We start from the raw sequence: 21,057 nt of genomic DNA on the forward strand, positions 1-21,057 counted from the left end.
AAAAAGAGTTTAAAACTTTTTGCTTTTCAAAAAAAAGTGACACTTCAATTAAAAAAAAATATATATTTCAAATAAAAAATATATTAAAAAAAAAAGTTTTTGCAAGTGATTTTTTTCTTTGATTAAAAAGTTTTTTGATTAAAGCAACTTTTATTGCGATTGAATGATTTTGACACAAATGTCCTACCCCTAATATGGCTGAAACACAAAAAGGATTGCTTCAATCAAAGAAAAAAGTTTGAATGAAAAATAAAGTGTTCAAATGCGAATTTCTGAGTCTCAAATATTTTTTCACATTCAAACCTTTTTTTCTACGATTGATTTTTTTTTAAAAAATTGATTGAAGTGGTTTTTCTTTTGAAAATATATATTTTTTTGTTTGAAGCAATTTATTTTTTGATTGAATAATAAAGACACAAATGTCCTAGCCAAAATGTGGTCCAAACGCAAAATTACATGACTTCAATCAAAAATGGTGTTTCAATCAAAAAAAACTTGACTTTAATCAAAAAAATAAAATTCAATCAAAGAAAAATAGTTTTCAAATATATTTTTTTGAGTTTCAAATTTATTTTTGCATTCAAACACATTTTTTTTATTGAAGTGACGTTTTCTTCCATTGAAATTATATATTTTGATTGAAGCAACTTTTTATTTGATCGAAGCAACTTTTTTTGGGATTGAATGATAAAGACACAAATCTACCTCCATAGTTTTCACCTTAAGTGAGACCGTTAAATAAATCCTTTTTGTTAACCAAGATAACTCTGCATTTGGGTCCTCCTTTGAGTCCAGTTCTGACATCAGGACTAATCTCGGCCCTTTCTTCTCTACAAAACTGCTGTGATTCAGTCAGATTCCTGGGATGTCTGGCATGAATCGCTGTCTTTACGTCATGCCGCAGCATCTCAATGGGATTTAAGTCTGGACTTTGACTTGGCCACTCCAGAACGTTTATTTTGTTCTTCTGAAACCATTCTGAAGATGATTTACTTCTGTCTTTTGGATCATTGTCTTGTTGCAGCATCCATCCTCTTTTTAGCCTCAACTGTCTGACAGAGGGCTTCAGGTTTTCCTGCAAAACATCCTGATAAACTTTGGAATTCATGCTTCCATTTACGATTGCAAGTTGTCCAGGCCCTGAGGTAGCAAAACAGCCCCAAATCATGATGCTCCCTCCACCATGCTTCACAGTGGGGATGAAGTGTTAATGTTGGTGAGCAGTTCCAATTTTCCTCCACACATGACGTTGTGTGTTACTCCCAAACAATTCAACTTTGGTTTCATCAGTCCACAAAATAGTTTGCCAAAACTTCTGTGGAGTGTCCAAGTGCCTTTTTGCTAACAATAAACGAGCATTTTTAAATTTTTTTTATTTTTTTAGACAGCAGTGGCTTCCTCCGTAAAGTCCTATCCTGAACATCATTTTTGGCCACAGTTTTACATATAGTTGATGTGGGCTCAGAGATATTGGACTGTGCCAGGGATTTCTCTAAGTCTTTAGCAAACACTCTAGGGTTCTTTTTTTTAACCTGAGTATTCTGCACTGAACTCTTGGCGTCATCTTTGGTGGACGGCCACTCCTTGGGAGAGAAGCAACAATGCCAAACTCTCTCCATTTGTAGACAACTTCTCTGACTGTCGATTGATGAACATCCAGACTTTTATAGATGTTTTTTTATCCTTTCCCAACTTTATACAAACAACAACAATCCTTGATCACAGGTCTTCAGACAGCTCTTTTGACCGAGCCATGATGCACATCAGACAATGCTTCTCATCAAGACATTTCAGTACCAGGTGTGTGTTTTATAGTGGGTAGGGCAGCTTTAAATCAGTCTTTGTGATTGGGCACACAAATGACTTAAACTGTTTGGTTAAAAATTGGTTTCAATTGCTCTATAAGTCTCCTTAGGCAGAGGGTTCACTTACTTATTTTCCCCCTTCTGTCGTTGTTTGCATGCTATTGTCATTAAAATATGAAAACCTATAAATGGGTGGTTTTAGGTAAAGCAGACACTATATTTTTATCTGTGTAATTTTGACAAAGATCAGATCACATTAGATGGTGATCTTATGCGAATATGTGAGAAATTCCAAAAGGTTCATATACTTTTTCATACCACTGTAAACTCTTCACATCCTTTCCCTCATTCAGCCCACATGCTCGTCTATCAAGCTGCCCCGCCACCATCTGCTGACAAATATCTTTACCAAGATTCTGATTTCATATGAGAAAATCAATCAATGCTGCCAGTGCAACCATCAAGATGCGTTTCATATACTACAGATTTCAGTCTGTAGTACTGTAGTTGTACTGTGTGACATACACGTCAGAAAATCGAGGCAGTGAGCACAAAATCTATTGATTTATTTTTATTGGTGTTGTTGTACAATATTAGTTTTGTTTCATTTCATTCGTCGTTTTTACCGCTGTTGCTGTTGTACGGAACCCCCCTGGTGCCAGTTGGGTACATTTTACTAATCTGTGGTACATTCTGTATTAATAAATTGTGCCAACAGTTTATTAATCTGTTTAGTTACAGATGAGTGAGATTGTACTCAACAGATTAATAAACAGTTTACACAATTGTGGATCCCATTAACAATTGTCCAAACTGTGGATACAGATTACTAATAGGTATGCGTGTACTGTTTACTAATCTATACCCACAGATTATTATTACTGTATGTACCTACCCAGTTAGCAAAATATAACTGCAGCGGACTTGGGCCAAATGTACAGCAAATTTCGGCCGTATTTCGTAAAATGGATCCACCCCAGTGTCTTTTTGAACCATCGTCCAAACTCAGTAGGGAGTCACTTGCCGGATCAACAACCAGTTTTGGGCCAGAACTGGTCCAAAGCAGCAGACATTACATTAATGTATGGCCCGGATGTGGCACATGTTACCCAATCTGGGCCAGCTTTGTATCAAAACCGTTTTTTTTTTTTTTTTTTGGGGGGGGGGTTCATTTTTTATGTATCATACTGTAATATGTTTATATTGAAAATTAAATCAGTCTATTAAAAGCAACAATAACACTTCTTTTTCATGCCATTTATTAATGCTAACATATTAATGCACCATAATAATACATTGTCCTTTCACAAGATATATTAATTGGAACAAGCAACTCCACGATGACCATTTTTTAGACTGTAATCAACATATTGTATTGATTTGCTATTGTATTAGCTTAACGGGGGTCCGAAGCACAGAGACAGAGGCAAACTGGTAGTGGTAACAAGAGTTCATTGACGATGAGAGGGCGTGGCAGATAGTGTCCGAAAAATCCGGTGGGCAGTTTGGTGATAGAACGGGTGAACGGGCAGGCAGGCGTTCTGGCAGGCAAGCAGTACAGGATCTAGGGGGGAAAAAAACAGAGCTCAGTATCAGGATTACAAGATTCTTTGTTAGCTGAAAGTCACATTGGTGAGTTGACCTGGCGATGACGTGAGGCCAAGGACCGATTTAAGTAAGATGCTGACGATGATCAACAGCACCTGGTCCCAGGCTCACCCATCTGTGCAAACAAGGCAGTGACACTAATACACAAAGACGAGGAGAGGCTCAGTTTGAATAATAGTATTCAAACATTGAAACATTTACAACAACACAGAGAAAATGATTTCTCCCTCCATATGTTATTATGCAACAAATTTTGAGTAACTTAACTTGCAGACATGACAGATAACTTAAATACACCGGCCATTTTATTAACGCTCGATTGGACAGTGTTGTTAAACTTACTTTAAAAAAGTAATTAATTACAGTTACAAATTACTTCTCCCAAAAAGTGATTGCGTTACTAATTCAGTTAGCTGAATGTAAGAGTAATTAGTTACTTGGAAATGTAAGTGATGTTACTTTTCTTTTTTTTTTTTTTTCATTCAAAAAAAACAACAACAACATGCTATGTTTTGTACCCTTTGCTATGTTTGGAAGTCATTTAATCTTGTAAATCAACCGTTAAAGTTGTTAAAATTGCTCCGGTTATTACATTAGTTCTCTTCTGTCTGCTTTCGACATGTGAAAGTTTTAAAACTGTTTTATCATTTAAATATGGATTCAAGTCAAGATTTTGCTGATTTAGCAGTATTTTTAGATAAAAAGTTACTTAGGTCTGCTAGGAAGGTTCTCTACAACAGAGCCTTCATGATAAGTCTACTGCTTTAAGATGGCGGCTGTTTACTAACGCCGGCAAGTCTGTCATTTCGCATCTAGGTCTATATACATGTAATATTTAGCATCGTACCGTAGCATCATGTGGGGGTACTTTGTAGGCTATCGGCTACAATCAGGTATTATTGGAGCCACCTAGCATCGCGTTTGCAATGGCGTCACAACCTTCTTCCTTCCTCCCCACTCCTGCTCTGCTCTCTCGTCTCCGTGAGTCCGTCTGACTTTTCTTGCGTCATTCAACTAACGTAGTAACCCGTAGTAACGCATGCCTTTAAATCGTCAATAACGGTAACGGCGTTGCCAAGATGAGAAAAGTAATTAGATTACTCACTACTGAAAAAAATAACGCAGTTATAATCTAACGCTGTTATTAACGACACTGCGATTGGATAACTTGTTTAGCAGTCCAGAAGTGACTTCAAAACGCTATTATGACCTTGAATAAAGCACTTACCATATACATTTCCGTACGGCGAAATGACGTTTCCTGAATCCTGCGTGTTGTCCTGTTTAGTGTCGGGTGCCCGCTGTTGTGACGTCACATGCCGACCGTTAAATTTCTGATTTTGAACACATTCGGTCTGCGCAGTACACCCCGGAACAATGCGTAACGTATCATTTGGACTGTCAGATTGATGATCCGGGCCGCATCAGGCGCACTGACGTTCAGCGAGCGTGATTGCTACGTGAATATGACGAGCACAGATCCGGCACTGGATCCGGCACGGAGTCACCTGCTATTGGGGTACATGTTATTTGTCTGTGGATACAGATTACTAAACTGTCAGTACAGATTACAGATGAAAAATATATTTTAGGGCTGTCAAAATTATCGCGTTAACGGGCGTTAAATTTTTAATTAATCACGTTAAAATATTTGACGCAATTAACGCACATGCCCCGCTCAGATTAAAATGACAGCAGTGTAATGTCCGCTTGTGACTTGTTTTTTGGTGTTTGGCGCCCTCTGCTGGCGCTTGGATCCAAATGATTTTATGGGTTTAAGCACAATGAGTGAGCATGGTGTAATTATTGACATCAACAATGGCGAGCTACTAGTTTATTTTTTGATTGAAATTTTTACAAATTTTAATAAAACGAAAACATTAATAGGGGTTTTAATATAAAATTTCTATAACTTGTACTAACATGTATCTTTTAAGAACTACAAGTCTTTCTCTCCATGGATCGTTTTAAGACAATGTTAATAATGTTAATGCCATCTTGTCAATTTATTGTTATAATAAAAAATTACAGTACTTATGTAAATATGTACCGTATGTTGAATGTATATATCTGTCTTGTGTCTTATCTTTCCATTCCAACAATAATTTACAGAAAAATATGGCATATTTTATAGATGGTTTGAATTGCGATGAATTACAATTAATTGATTTTTAAGCTGTAATTAACTCGATTAAAAATTTTAATCGTTTGACAGCCTTAATATATTTTTCTATTCTGGTACCAGAGGGACTACGTACCGCGGAGCCTCACTCCATAGTGTTTTAACCCTACGTGGCCATAGGTATCATGTTTGATACATGAATTTTGAGCAATGTGATATTTTTTCCCCTGAAAAAAAATATAATGTATTATACAAATATATATATATATTTTTTTTTAAATCCTAATCTAATATTTTAAGTTGTTTAAAGGCTCCAGGTTTGATGTTTTTTTAGTTTGCTGTCAATTATTTAAGGGTTTGGACTCGAAAGGGTTAATGCAGGGACAGATTTGGTTTTTCCCAAGTGTGTTTATTCTGAAAACTGTATTTTAGTAATGTTTCCATTGGTGTCTGATATAATTCTAGATGAAAGCAGTCGTATTTGTACAGTCATTAAATTATTTGAAAATGGTATAGAATTTATTTTTTTTTTTGCAACACAAAAAAATTTTTTTCAAAATGGGTTTCTAGGTTTATTCCTGGAGTAATTTGAGTGGATGATGCAGTACAGTGTCTAGTCACTAGAGAGAGCCATTTCATTTCCTTTGCCTGTTGTCTCTCCCATCTATTTTTTTTTTTTTTTTACTGTGTATAAAATTCATGCACACTAACAACATATGTTTGAAGAAACCATATAGTTGAGCAGTTAATTCAGTCGTTTCCTCAAGACACATTTTGTTGAATATTGGCACATTACTTGATTATATAATTGTTTATTAATTATTTAGTTTTTTTTTTTATTTTTTTTATTTTTTTTATCTGAGCTATTGATGGCAATAGACGTCCAATTCGTTTTAACTGGGACCACTGACAGCCATAAATCACTGCCAGCCTCTCGCAGTTAAAATGGATTGGACGTCTATCGCAGCCAATTGCAATGAGTTAAAGATTTTTCTACAAACTAATTTGAGTCCTATAAAAAAAAAGTATATTTTTTATGTCGTCATCATGGTGTGTTGTTTTTGAAAAAGAAAAAAAAGGGAAGAAACGTATTTCATTTTAAAATGAGGCAATAATGACAAAATGTTACACAAATGAATTGATATGAATAATTTCCTGATGTTCTGTGTGTATATCACAGAGGAATTACAAACTAGCACTTCATAAAAGTGCATTTCCCTCTCATATCTCCCACAGAGGATGCCACAGTAAATCGAGCAACCAACGCAGTTTGTTTGCGTACACCAACAAATTGTGGCGTCCCCACTGAGCATGCAATGTGGTGAAAAGCGGGGTAACGACATCCTTGCAAGCATCGTTAGTCCCATGGGCGTTGTATATAGGTTCCATGAAAATGTAGGGTTACGGCGGCAGATTCACGGGGCTGGGAATAGAGGGCATGTCAGTTGTGTTGCTAGGAAACGCAGGAGGACGACAACAGTGGGAAGCAGGATTCTGGGGTGGAAAACGGGCCAAAGATAGAAAAGGTTAAGAAACATGAAAATAAATACTGCAAACGAAAATTTTAGACAGAAATGAACCCAACTCAACATATTTTTTTTATCCCCGCAGACTCCCCAAAATATGCTGTTTATGACACACCCACTCTTATGCAAAGCTGCACATGCAAGGTCCTCTCATGTTCCAACCATTACCATCTCAATGAAGCTAAATATAGTCCAGACCCCCCACTCTCAGCCCCTTCACTTGGCCACATCAATAGGTCTGCCTTTATTGTCCGGCTTTGCTGGTGTGTTTGGCCAAGATTTGGCGTGTCATTGTCCAATTTTGGCCTAGTTTTGGTGGAACTTTTGAATGGTTGGAAAACTGCCTCAAATTAACAGATACTGACATTTTACAGATGGCTCATGTTAAAAATATCACCTGTTGTGATAAACATTGGCAACTACTTTTAGCAGATGATGCTGTTTATTCTCTTTTTAGTGTAGTAATCACTGTAGTAATTTAATTTGGATCAGTTGGGGAAAAATTTAATGGCTGGTTTTGGAGTAATACCCATATGGTGTCTGTCTGCGTTAGCTAAAATAGTTTTTTTGTTTGTTTGTTTGTTTGTTTCGCAATAATAAATATTAGTTCTAGAAATCTTTTAATTATTTTTAGACAAAATCTCCTCAAATGTATTTTCAATAGCGTACCGCACTTAACACATCACCTTTGCTCATTAATATTCATGATGTTAGCAACTGTTGCTAGGGGGGCCAAACTTGCATTTGTCCCTCATGCTAGATGCATGTAAATATTGTACGAACGAGAGGTTTACATAGCTAAACCTACCAATGCTGTCTGAAAATGATGTCCCCGGTGCCAAATTCACTGGTAAAGATGTGGAAGAACATACAAATGTTTAGTTAAAGAGATGGCTTGAGTGCGAGAGCTGAAAATGATGGGAAAAAGTCCCGACCTGATTCATAGGTAGCTTTTTTATGGATACCTTTTTGTTGTGTGCGTTGCCATACGCCACTGACAATGACATTCTGTTTCAACAAACTATCCTTTACCACCATATGCCCCGTCTCTCTTATATATTATATCCTCTGGTCGTCTTACGTCTCTGACCGTTCTTGCTATTTTTGTGTAGCGATCGCAAATGCTACTCAGTGACAGCCAACGAACACTTTAAAATTTTTCATTAATAACAAAGCTTAATTCTATTAATTTGTTTACACTTTCCCCTTACATTTTGTTTCTTTACGACAGAAAAGGTAACAACAGTGGCAGTCAGATACCATTTGAATTTTTTTCAGGTCATTCATTGTCAGACAGAAGCAGACCAGCAAAACGCCACGCTAAAAAATAAGTAAAACATCAAAAATGCTTATCTCTTCGGGGCAGGCTGTGGCAGGCCATCTGTAGGACCATGGCCACCAACAAAAGGGGTAACACTTTAGAATAAGGGTCCCTTGATTAACATTAGTTCATGCATTTTTAGACAATAACTAATGTTTAAGTAACATTACAATAGTTAATATAATTGCTTATCTAACATTTATTAATATATTAATTAACATGAGTTAATGCATAACCAGACAGTTACTAATAGTTTGGTAAAATTAGAAATATATATATATAGGCCTATATAGGGTTAGGGTTTAAGGTTAGGGTTTGTTAACTTAAGCATTTATAATTTCTTAGTTAAGGGACATATGTGCTACACTTTACAAAAAGGGTCCAAAAAGCATTCAGTAATGGTTAATAAAGGTTAATGGGGGGGGGGGGGGGGGGGGGGAACTTTAGCATTTGTAATTTCTTAGTTAAGGGACACGTGCTACACTTTACAAAAAAGTCCAAAAAGCATTCAGTAATGGTTATTAAAGGTCGGGGGGTGGAGGGGGGGGGGACTAAAGCATTGATATTTTTTTTAGTTAAGGGACACATGTGCTACACTTTACAACAAGGGTCCAAAAACATTCAGTAATGTTTAATTAAGGTTAAGTAATACTTATGAGGTACGTTCACGTGAAATAATACCATACTTAAGGTTAGGTTAGCAGCACCCAAGGACTCACAGAGCAATGTTTCTCATTTTAAAATAACATTATCCCTTACTAGTACCAGTATACAATAATAACTTTTTATTAATGCACTAATGTATGTGTGAATTAATGTTAAGTAATGTCTTATTATTATTATAATAACTAACGTTAATTTACTAGTATTACTAAATTTTTAATAAGGGATTATATGAATTATTGTAATGTTACTTAAAAATTATTGTCTTGAAATGCATGAACTTATGCATTAACTCATGTTAATATATTAATAAATGTTGGATAAGGGATTAAATGAATTATTGTCATGTTACTTAAACATATTGTCTAAAAATGCATTAACTAATGTTAAATAAGGGACCCTTATTGTACAGTGTTACCACAAAATGTTTACTGCATATGAAGGTGAATGGCCTCACCTTGCTGGCGTTAAACTGGTCTTTTGGATGTCCGCACAAGTTGATCCATTGTTCACATTTTTTTCTTTTGAGTTTTTGGCTTCGGGAAACGTATGAAGAAAACATCCTTCATATGTTGTAATGTCTAGAGTTGTTTCCACAAGTTCCATAGCAGCAGTGTTTACTCGGCATGTTCTTTTTTGAAAGATTACGGTCAGAAAACAAGCAGTACTAGCATGGGTTGTATGCGAGCGTGCTTCTACGTTGACCCCTTTCCGGTTTTCGATGGTGATGTCACGCAGCCTTGCAGTTTAAAAATAACATTCGTGTGGTACGCTAGTCCAAATGAATTCTTAAGCCGGTTGAACCTATGCTGTAAAAAAATCATAGTCATGCTAACTAAAGAATCTCAGTTTTCTTAAGTAACATTTTATTCAGAGTATTCCTTATTATATGCAGCTAATATTGCATGATGGAGTACGTGGGTCGTCACTCCCGATGCCTTCAAAAAAGTGCGTTGGCAACTAACTGTCAGCCTGTGTGGCGCTTGGCTGCCACAATGGCAGTGCAGGTTTGATCCTTGGTAGAGGTGAAATGTGACAGGTACTGTATACTTAAACTGTCTAATTTACTTAAAATGTTGAGTTTAAACTACTAAAAGGTCTTATGAGTTGTTGACCATGTTTTAATTAAATTTTTACTAGTTTTAAATGTAGAAAAACAAATTCTTAATACTCAAATCTCTGTTATTTACTATTTCAGTTATTCCATCCAATACAATTCTTTGGAACGTCCACATTTTTTCATCAAATCTGCTTGTGACATTCATTCATCCATAAAACCCTAATTCTGGGGTGCCCATTACGAGCAACATGACGTCATATGTTGCTCACACAACATAATTAACTATGTGCATTAAAAAAAAACAAAAAAACTTTTTTTTTTAATTTCTATTAGCGTTGTCACGAATATGTATATTTGCCCCCGAGTTTGAGTACGGGTGACTTTATTTTCAGGATCTGTCAATGCCGATTACCCATCTGATACCTTGGCAATTTATCCATTTATTTAATAATTTTTTACGAAACATTTTTTTTTGTTTTTGTTACGGTCCGCGCCTGCAGAATACAAGATAGGGCCCAAGAGCAGACAACAATTGGGGTGATGTGTACAAGGGTTTATTACCCGTAATACAAACAAAACAAATACGCGATCGCAGAAAAGGGGGAATAACAAAAAAGGGTCTGTGAAAAGAGGTCGACGGGGATCAAATATCATTAAACTAAGCAGTGGGCAGAGAGCCAATAACAAAAAAAAAGAACACAATACCTGCACAAGGTAGAGGAATCATGAAACAAAAAACAGCTGACGAACAATCTAGCAAAATAAAATGAGCCTCAAAAGTACAAGTGTTGACTGGCGATCAGCAAGTTAATATCTCGGCACCCTTGCTTGGGTTGCCTGCGTTTTAAATACGCACCTGAAGAGAATTGGATGCACCTGCGTCCAGGGAACACCGTCCACACTCCGAAATGAGAAAATTGACATGCAGCCGAATGTGACTCTTTTGACAATATCCATGTCCATCTTGATTATGTTGTTGCTTTGTTGCAATTAAAAAAAAAATCTTAAAAACACAATCTTTTTCCTCTTCATTCCGATCTCCTGAAAATGTTGCGTAGTACAAAACATACATTTTGTTTTGTACCACTGCCATTGATGGTAATAGACAGTGTTGTTAATTACAGTTACAAATTTCTTCTCCCAAAAAGTAATTGCGTTAGTAACTCAGTTACCTAAATGTGAGAGTAATTAGTTACTTGGCAAAGCAACTGGTGATAATTTTCTTTCTTTCTTTCGAGAAAAAAACAACAGCAGGTCACACAATGTGAAGTTTAAAGGGTTTTGGGGACAATTGGCCCGAGCCCAATTATTTACCCTAAACTAGACATAGGGGTATTGCGGGTATTGCAATAACTAGATAGTAACCTTTGCTATGTGTGGAAGTCATTTAATGTTGTGAATCAACCGTTCAAGTTGTTAAAATTGCTCCCGTTATTGCATTAGTTCCCTTCTGTCTACTTTCGACATGTGTGAGTTTTAAAACTGTTTCATCATTTAAAAATAGACTTAAGTCAAGATTTTGCCTATTTGGGAGCATTTTAGATAAAACACATAGGTTCGCTAGGAAGTTTCTCTACAACAGAGCCTTTCTGAAAGGTCTACTGCTTTAAAATGGCGGTTGTTTACTAAGGCATCTAGTTCTTTATACATGTTGCTAATGCCGCCGTGTCTGTCATTTCCATCTAGTTCTATGTTATGTGATATCTACCGTAGCATCATTTGGGCGTAGTTTGTAGGCTATCGGTTAGTCATTTACTTAGTTACTTACTTACTTATTTAGTACATTTTTGGAGCCACCTAGCATCAAATTTGCAATGCAGTCACAACTCCCTTGCCTCCTCCCCACTCCTGCTCTGCTCTCTCGTCTCTGTGAGTACGTCTCTCTCAGACTTTTCTCGCGTCATTCAACCAACATAATAACACATGGTAACGTACGCCTTTGCCGCCTCAGTAACTGTAACGGCGTTGCCAAGATGAGAAAAGTAATTAATTAGATTACTCACTACTGAAAAAAATAACGCCGTTAGTAACACTGTTACTGTATATTCTAACGCCGTTACTAACAACACTGGTAATAGACGTCCAGTCCATTTTGACTGGGAGGTTTGGCAGCTGTTGTTTGATCAGACAGCGAGTTATGACTTAAAAATAAACAAATGTATTTTAAAAATCCAGATCCTTCTTCTAAAAAGGTGATCAGACCTGGTTTCCGATCAATGGATCTTTGACATCCCTAGTTTCTATCATTTTAATCACTTGCTGTAGTATTTCATTGCACCTTTAAAATGATTTCCTATATGCTATGAAACTGGTTAACTTGATATTTCAAATACAACCAAAACTTTTTTGAAACTGTGTACGAAAATGTTTCAGTAAGTACATGTTTTCATATTGGCAACAAAATACAAGGTCTATCCGAAGGATCTATGAAAAAGTCAGGTATGGGTGTTTTTAGGTTAAATTAAATAAAATAGTCATCAAACTCATAAGAATAAAAAGACTCTGGATCAAATAACAATACAATTTTTATATATCAAAATAAAAAGTACACCGTATGACGGAATTTCTTTTTGCTATTTGTCAGTTTTCATATTTTTGTAAGAATAATATTTACAGGACAAGGCGGAAAAAAGCACCTGAACCCTTGGATTTAAAAGTGGGTTGACAAAACACCGTGTTTCTTTAATTTGGGAGGATTCCAGATTGGAAATACAAATTTCAAAGACAATCTGCGTCAGAGGAGCAGGTGCACACACACAAAATAATTCAATCGCGTATTTTTTGGAGATTTACAGCGACAAGAAGAGCTTGATCTTGTAATAAGCGAAACCAATATCTGAGTGAGCAAAACAATGAATGGCAGACATGCCGTCCTGATTCATTGCCACACTACTTCAACCTCAAGTGGAGTTTTAGTGGCGTCTTCGCACCAAAATGATCAAGTCACACAGGTTACTTGCCTGCATGGAATGGCAAAATCATTGAAGTGAAGATTAAAATGCTGCATTGTCAAGCTTCTCAATCGACAATAGATAAACATAATTTCTTTTAGTTTTTTTTTTTTTTTTTTTCAGAAAGTACTCAGAAAACTAATTCCTAGACGTCCAATTCATTTAAATTGGGAGGACTGCCTGCGAATGCTATGTTTTAGTGAGCACGCGAGAGCATAATTAAAGACGCCATGATTTTAACGAGATATTATCGCATATTTACCTCTTTTCGATCCAAAAACTAAATGTAACGTATCACAGATTGTCAAGACACATCTTTGAATGGCCACAGCTGGATTTTGGGGAAATTTTATGGGTGAAACATGGTAATATAGCAAGGGTCGCAATGCAGAAATCGCAGACATCAAGGGGTAATCGAGATTTTCACTTTCAACACGTTTTACTCCCAATTTTTCTTTGTTTGGATCGATTTTTTTATCATCTAAAATATTGGGGGAAATGTGACAGTAACGAAAAAAATACAATCAAGCGATAGTTATGAGGTAGGTATCCGTGACTTTTTTACAGACGCCAATTTTTTCATTGTGACCTAATTTGTTTAAAAGTTTAAAATACGCGAGTGAATAATTTTTTTTAAGTCGTTTTCTTTTTTAAACTAAATATTAGACCTCAATTAATGATTCTAAGCTAAAAGTGACAGACATTTCGAATAATAAAGATTAAATAAAGAATAAAGATACTTACCTTCTTTTTATGGCTAGGTTGAAACAAAAGCGGTTGTGCGACGTCTGTAAACGGGGGTTTCCAGGGTAAAACGGACAAATTAAAAATAGTTTGTGGGCTTAATGCGCCATGAATCTGCTATTACAGCATACAGACATACTGTTCTATCAAACACAACAGTTCTTTTGGCTTAAAATCTAGCCGTTTAGTTTAAAGAGGGTTGCAAGAGCAGAAACTGCTTTTTCAACCTTTTCTGTGTTTTCCGCCATCTGTATAATATCTTTTTATACTGAAATTAATAGTTGCATGATAGATTAAAGTTAAATAAATCATTTAATATAGCACCATTTTAAATAACTGGCTTATTTCACACGCTTTAAACCTTTCTTCCACTGAAAAATCAAATGTTCAATTTTTCCAATGCACTTTTCATAGCAACAATAAAATACGTTACGCAATCTTCTACAGTTTTCGCTCCACACAGCATAGAAACTCTCGCCGATAACTGTGCCAGGAGTTTGAATGAAATTTGCAATGATTTAAACAGTGGCGACCACTTCAAGGTGTCCTTCTTCTACTCCAAAGTCGTTTGGAATAGGCTTCAACACACCAGCTCGGATAAGCGCTATAGAAAAACGATGGATAAGTGGTGATAAATCCATCCATCCAATAAAATCTACTGCACATCATGTCCCTGCTTCTACATACACCTTGAAGGACATCTGAACATTGCTTTATATGTGAGTTAAAAAGAATGGGGTTCTTCTTCTTGAGGGTGGTCACCTGAGATCCAACACAGCAGATCAACGATTACCATATTTTAATATTAGGTGCATATACTGTGGGGCGCGCCACATTATAAGACGCAGTAGTAGTAGTAGTCGTAGTAGGATTGTACACTGATCCCTCGCTACTTCGTGCTTCAAACTTCGCGCCCTCAGTCCATTGCGGATTTTTTTGTTTCAATTAAAATAAATAAATAAATAAATACACATGAGCTGTCTCGAACCTCACACTCGCTATCTCCCTCCCTGTCCCTGCTCTTTGTTCGTCACAGAATGAACTGGAGTTGCTTATTAGAGTAAACGATGGTTGACAGACAGTTAAGCTTTGATCTTGTCAGAGACTAGACCTTCAAAGCACCTCATGCGTCAATCATTGTTTAACATTTTGAACAGTTGCTGTGGCAACTCATTGTGTGTAAGTGACCAGCTGGAATGGACTTGAGTGGACATTCAATGAAGCATTTAATAAAAACAAGCATTTTTCCCCCCTTTTTTTTTTACTTTTTTAAAATGGATTGGGCCTCTACTTTTTTTCTCGTTTAAAAATAATTCTGTGGGACAGTAACATTTTTAAAACTTATCATAATTATTACATTCAAAGTGCTTAAAAAACATTTATTAGAATATAAACCTACATTAAAAAAATATATATATACTTTGGGGAAAAAGGTATTGAAAAAAACCTCTTTCCAATGATCTGAATTAATACATTGAACAAAGAAAAACAAAATTGTTTTAAAAATGTTGGGGGGGGGCGCCACTTCACTTATCGCGGCAGGTCACTAGAAGGCCCTTCACGAAAGGGAATGTTATATTGATCCATATATAAGGCGCATCGGATTATAAGGCGCACTGTCAGCTTTTGACAAATTGAAGGCTTTTAGGTGTGCTTTATAGTGCGGATAGTACGGTACTTTGCTCAGCAATACATATACAGTGGTACCTCGACATACGATCACTTCAACATTCGATCTTTTCGACATCTGACGTAAAATTTGACTCGCCATTTGTTTCTTCATCTGACAACATGCTCGAAATACGACGATTTATGACGGAGGCGCAGTTTCTTTGTTTCCCGCAAGACTGACGCACAGAGGATTTTATTGTGAGAGAAATAAAAATGGGCTCCAAGAAGGTTAGTGCAGGTGGTGGGAAAAAAAGGAATATGGTGACGCTTACCATTGAAATGAAGCTGGAAATGATAGAAAAATATAAGCACGGTGTGCGCATCTGTGAACTGGCTCAACAATACGGCCGTAGAATTTCCAAGATCTTGACGGTCCTCCTCCGACCTCCATTCGCCAGTATTTATAAGTTAAGGTGACAATTATTATTGTAACATAGCCAAAGATATCGCCAGCCTATTCAGGATTTTGATCATTTATTTTAGAACTTGTGCCACACAACATGCCTACTGTCCGCCACAGCTGACGCCAACAACAACAGAACATTAAAAAATAAAGTAAAAATTCTACTGCACTCACTCTGTCACATCAGCCACGCGGTGCGTTCAGGTACAGCGCACAAAACACATTCGCCACATTAGAACGCGATTCGTTACATTATTACAGGAATTATTATTATTATTACGATGTTTATTTGTTTTGCTATGTGTAATTGGCATTTGTTATAGTACCACTCAGTATTTGTTAAGGATTTTGTGTAGGTTTTTCGGCTGTGAAACGAATAAATGGAATTATAATTTTTTTTTATGCGATATAATCCCGCTTGACATACGACCATTTTGACTTACAAACAAGGTCCTGGAAAGAATTAAATTCATATGTAGAGGTACCACTGTATATTGTATTTGTGGAAGTTGGATGCACAACTTGCTTTCACTAATGTCGTCACTATGGAAACAACATGAAGCTCAAAACAATTATACTGCCTAGTCTCAGCTGGAAATGCCATTTTTGACAAGTGCCAAGGTAAAAACAGTCAAGAAATCATCAGTAGTTGTATGAAGTCAAATAAGAGTGAGATTTTAGAGGGAGTGAGTTACTAATCAGATTGCAGGATAGGATGCTATTTCCATGATTTATTTGATTTATAATTAATTAAATTAAGTCATTTCCTACCATTGATGGTGCTAGACGTCCAATCATTGTTGTTTTCAATGGCAGGCAAGAGTCAAAATACATGTAACAATTATTTAAAACATTTTTTTTCAAATTATTACAAAATATATATAGATTAATTGTAAATCTATAAACTGAAAACCCTGCTTCCCTGCATGTTAGGCACTTCCACACTTGTCACTTTTAAATGTTGTCTGTATGTAATTGTGAGACATGACCAGATGGTTTTGAATGTAGTGAATATACTGTAGTTTTTTTCTGTTATGTAATAAGAATGTCATTGGAATAAATGTAAAGGTGAAATGAAATTTCTTCAGTCATTCACCTTCTGAACCACATAACCTCATGAGGGATGCTGGACCCTATCCCAGCTAACAACGAGTAGGAGGCAGGGTACACCCTAAACTGGTTGCCAGCCAGTTTCAGGGCACATAGAGACAAACAACCATTCATGCACGCACTCACACTAACTGACAATTTGGAGTGGTCAATCAGCCTACTTAACGTATTTTTGGGATGTGAAACCGGAGTATTCAAGGGAAAACCCAATCGCAATGAGGCCAGAGCTGGGATTGAACCAACAATCTCAGAACTGTGAGGCGAATGTGGTAACCACCTTCCCACCATGCTGCCATGAAACATCACATTTATTTGATGACAAAGTTTTCATCTTTGATCAATGAAAAAAATCCTTTGTGGTGCCGGGTTTCCCTTAGGAATTTTTTGAAGCTGTGGTGTTGGGCTGCATCAAAATCTGAGAACCTCACCATGTTGTGCCACGGCGAAATTGCGTCATATTGTGACAAATGAGATATTTTTTCAAATTTTTTCCCAAGAAGAACCATAACCCTAAAAAAGATTTATTTAAATATTATTTAATTAGCCCGGCTAATGTTGTAGCTCTCAGCTACGGTATACAGTATGTTCGTAAAATGCGTAGCTGATTACAGCTACATTAGCCTACGTAATAATACTTTTTTTCTTGTAGCAATAGTACGACTTACATCTCATCATCCTTCATCCTTCTTTCTCCTTTTGTTTGGCCCTAATACGTACTACATTACCACAACAATAATAGTCCTTCAGTTAACAGACCCATTTCAAGGAGTAGGGGGAAATTTTAATAACCGTGTAAAGAGTTTTACTAATTTCGGTTGTTGTTGTTTGTGAACTACATTTCCACACAAACGCACACCGAGGTACCATTTAGCTTAGCAAGAAAAGGTATGAGAGTCATTTTTCAAGTGTCCCAGAGCTCGCGAAAAAAAGCGCATTTATCAAGGTTTCATCAGCCGTGATTAGGGGTGTAACGGTACACAAAAGTCTCGACTCGGTACGTACCTCGGTTTTGAGGTCAAGGTTCGGTTCATTTTCGGTACAGTAAGAAAACAAAATGCAAAATATAAACGTGCTAGTTGTTTATTAAACACTTTTGTGCGTTAAACAATAGGAACATTAGCCTATACAAAGCTAGAATTCTGCTCAAAAAGTAGCGGGTATTTAAAGATAATAATCCAACAACAATTTGCCTTTCAGACCCTGCGTATTAGTCTTCTGAAAGAAAGAAAAAAAAAAAGCCCTGTGCTAAAGAGAAAAGCAATCCCAATGACAAAGATTTTAACATGTATTTTCCAAATGAAATGCCTCAATGAATCATTTTTTTTTTCTTATGAACGGTTTTCAAAAGCTTTATTGGTGGATTTTCTCAAGTTAAAGTGCCGCACAGAAAAGAATCAATTTAATTGTGTAAGCAGGATCTTATTATTTAATTACAGGTGTTTTAGCTCATTTCAATTTATTTTATTTAAACGGGTTATTATTTTTATATTATTTTATTATGTGTTTATATTTTACAAATGTGATGTAGTATTTGATATTGTATATTTTATGTTGTATAACTTTTGTTCCTATGTGAATATTAGTTCCTACTTGTTTTGTTGTGGTAGGAGGGTTTTGTTTGAACACGGGGCCGTGTTGGTTATTATTATAGCAGAGAAGACAGCAATAAATCAACAAAGACAAGTCAACTGTGCCCCGATCTACCACTCAAGAGATCTGATGGACTCAAAAAGTGGGTTACGATTGCATATTAGTTTGAAAATCGACCGGATCCACCGTGTTTTTACACGAGTGACTTCCGGTCTGCCCGCTGCTAGCTAGTAGTATTGACGCAGGAGGGCCGCGTCTCACGTCAAATAATAAACTCTGCCGTTCTTTTCGTGTGTGTCGCATTGAGCCACTTCTGGGACGCGTCTAACACACGGCCGCACTGCGACTGGTGTGCATTGGCTGATTGACTTTAACGCCTGCGTTTCACTGCGTTCTCGCAGCGGCCACGTTGTCGCGCCGTTGACGTTTCTTATACTGTCCTACCGTGTTGGTCCTCATTATAGTAGAGAAGACGGAGTAAATATAATTTACACAAAGAAACTGTAACCCGATCGACTCACAGCCTCGAAAAGTAAGGGTTACATTACGTTAGAAACTCGTCCGGTACGCCTCCGTTCCGAACCGAGCACCCCGAAACGGTTCAATACAAATACATGTACCGTTACACCCTTAGCCGTGATTGCGTATACGGTATCCGTCATCCGAAACAGCCTGTTAGCACAGATATAAGTAAGCCTACCCCTCTGCTATTGGATGCATTGTTGACGTTAGTGCAGCGGCACTCTGAAAATAGAGCAAGGCTCTATTTTGGGCCCAGTCTCTTGGCGCAAATTCATTCAAACTTGCCGTTCCGTCCAAGACGGTCGTCCGCTGCTCACTTTCGCCGGAAAGTCCGATCCAAAATATTGTAATGCCCTGGATGGGGGGAAGACAGAGAGAAGTTGGTATTGGCTTACCCACTTTAATGTGGCAACAATAATAAAGAAAAACAATAACAAAATAACCGGGAAATGCCGCGACATGCGACTGCTATATCTTGCTATCTCGCCAGTTCTCCCATTCTTCCTACTCACTTCCTTCTACGTCACAGTTCCTCAGTCCAAGCGTCTCTTAATGGGGGCGCGAATAGTTACCGACATTACAATACACAATAAATACGTTGCCGCTGAACCTTTCACACTAGGCTGCAGCTAATTTGAAACGGCCTTAAAAAAAAAAACATCTCTTTTGAAGGCGTGGCGCCTTTTATTTTGGTGTGGCGGTGCGCCACAATCTTTTACAGTATATGTAGGGGAAACCTTTTGGTGGTAAATCTTAAAGAATGTTATTGGTCCTTTTTTCCTTTTTTTTCTTTTTTTTGTTGTTGCTGTATTTAATATTAGAACTACTGTATTTGGTAAAACACCCACGACTGCCTGTCTTTCTTGTTAGCTTGAGTTTTATTGAAACTTTTTAGTCTTCTTTTTCCCCATTACCATCGACTTCCCGCGTCACTTGTCTCTGTGACGGTTGCCCTCGTGACACAGAAGCAGATTTTGTTACAAGCCTTCTAGGCAGAAACAGTGATAACGACCAGATATCAGACAAGAGCCTGCCAGGTATATAGCTGCGTTCTCGTGGTCTATTTCTGGATGGAAATCTTTGCATCTCAGCGCTGTGTGCTAGCAGAACATATACTGTCAACCTGGTATCAAACATTCACCATGGTTACCTTGGTAACCCTGATTTTTTTAATGCGATTACTCGCATGAATTATTTGAACATTATACTGAAACCAGACACACTTTTACTTATAAAAATGGAAAACGAGGTATTTGTCCGTTACAAATGGCGAAATCTTTATCAGTTGCTTTAAACTTGCATTTCCTCCAATCCTTCATTTTAAATATATGAATTTATTTATTTTATTATTCATTATATAACATTATTTAGATATTTAAATACGGTGAAAACCTCAAAAATTGGAAACTTTTAAAATTTTTATTTGTTGTTTTCTCAAGGTCTTCTCACAAAAGCACTCCCAAAAACAACTATAAAATGCAAACCACAAAATGAAAGTTTCTTGGGTGAAAGTTTATGCCCAAATCATTTAAATATATATACATTTTAAAATCGATAAAACACTCCAAGGTCTAATTCAGTTTCCATTATGTGTGTTGTAAAGATTTGGCTTAATGCCTCTCTCCCCCGAAGTAGACACCCTCCCTCCTTACACCCCAATAATTTCTGTTGCCAAGACTAAATTACCATAATCACCTCTTCACCTTTCAGATGTGCGAGCTGAACACTCTCAGTTTAACATGAGAACAATGAAGTGCTATCATTAACTCTCATTTCAATTACACTCCGTAACCAAGGCTGTTTTTGGAATCTGTGATCCTAAATGTAAGGAGAAAGTCATACTGTAATATTAATGTTAATACGCTAAGGATGAAAAGGCCATTCATGCCATTGGTCAGCGTTTTTGTCACCTAACTACAACATTTTCCTCGTTTCTCTATCGTGTCTGCCTTTGTATTCTT

General features: G+C 36.8%; 1 protein-coding gene across 1 annotated transcript in view; it reads left to right on the forward strand.

Moving 5' to 3' along the window:
- The window catches only part of LOC130918675 (voltage-dependent R-type calcium channel subunit alpha-1E), a 312,447-nt gene that overhangs the window by 68,578 nt on the left and 222,812 nt on the right, over positions 1–21,057 (forward strand). The gene's annotated exons all lie outside the window — the stretch shown is intronic.

Source organism: Corythoichthys intestinalis, chromosome 7, assembly GCF_030265065.1.
Source record: "Corythoichthys intestinalis isolate RoL2023-P3 chromosome 7, ASM3026506v1, whole genome shotgun sequence".
NCBI lineage: Eukaryota > Metazoa > Chordata > Actinopteri > Syngnathiformes > Syngnathidae > Corythoichthys > Corythoichthys intestinalis.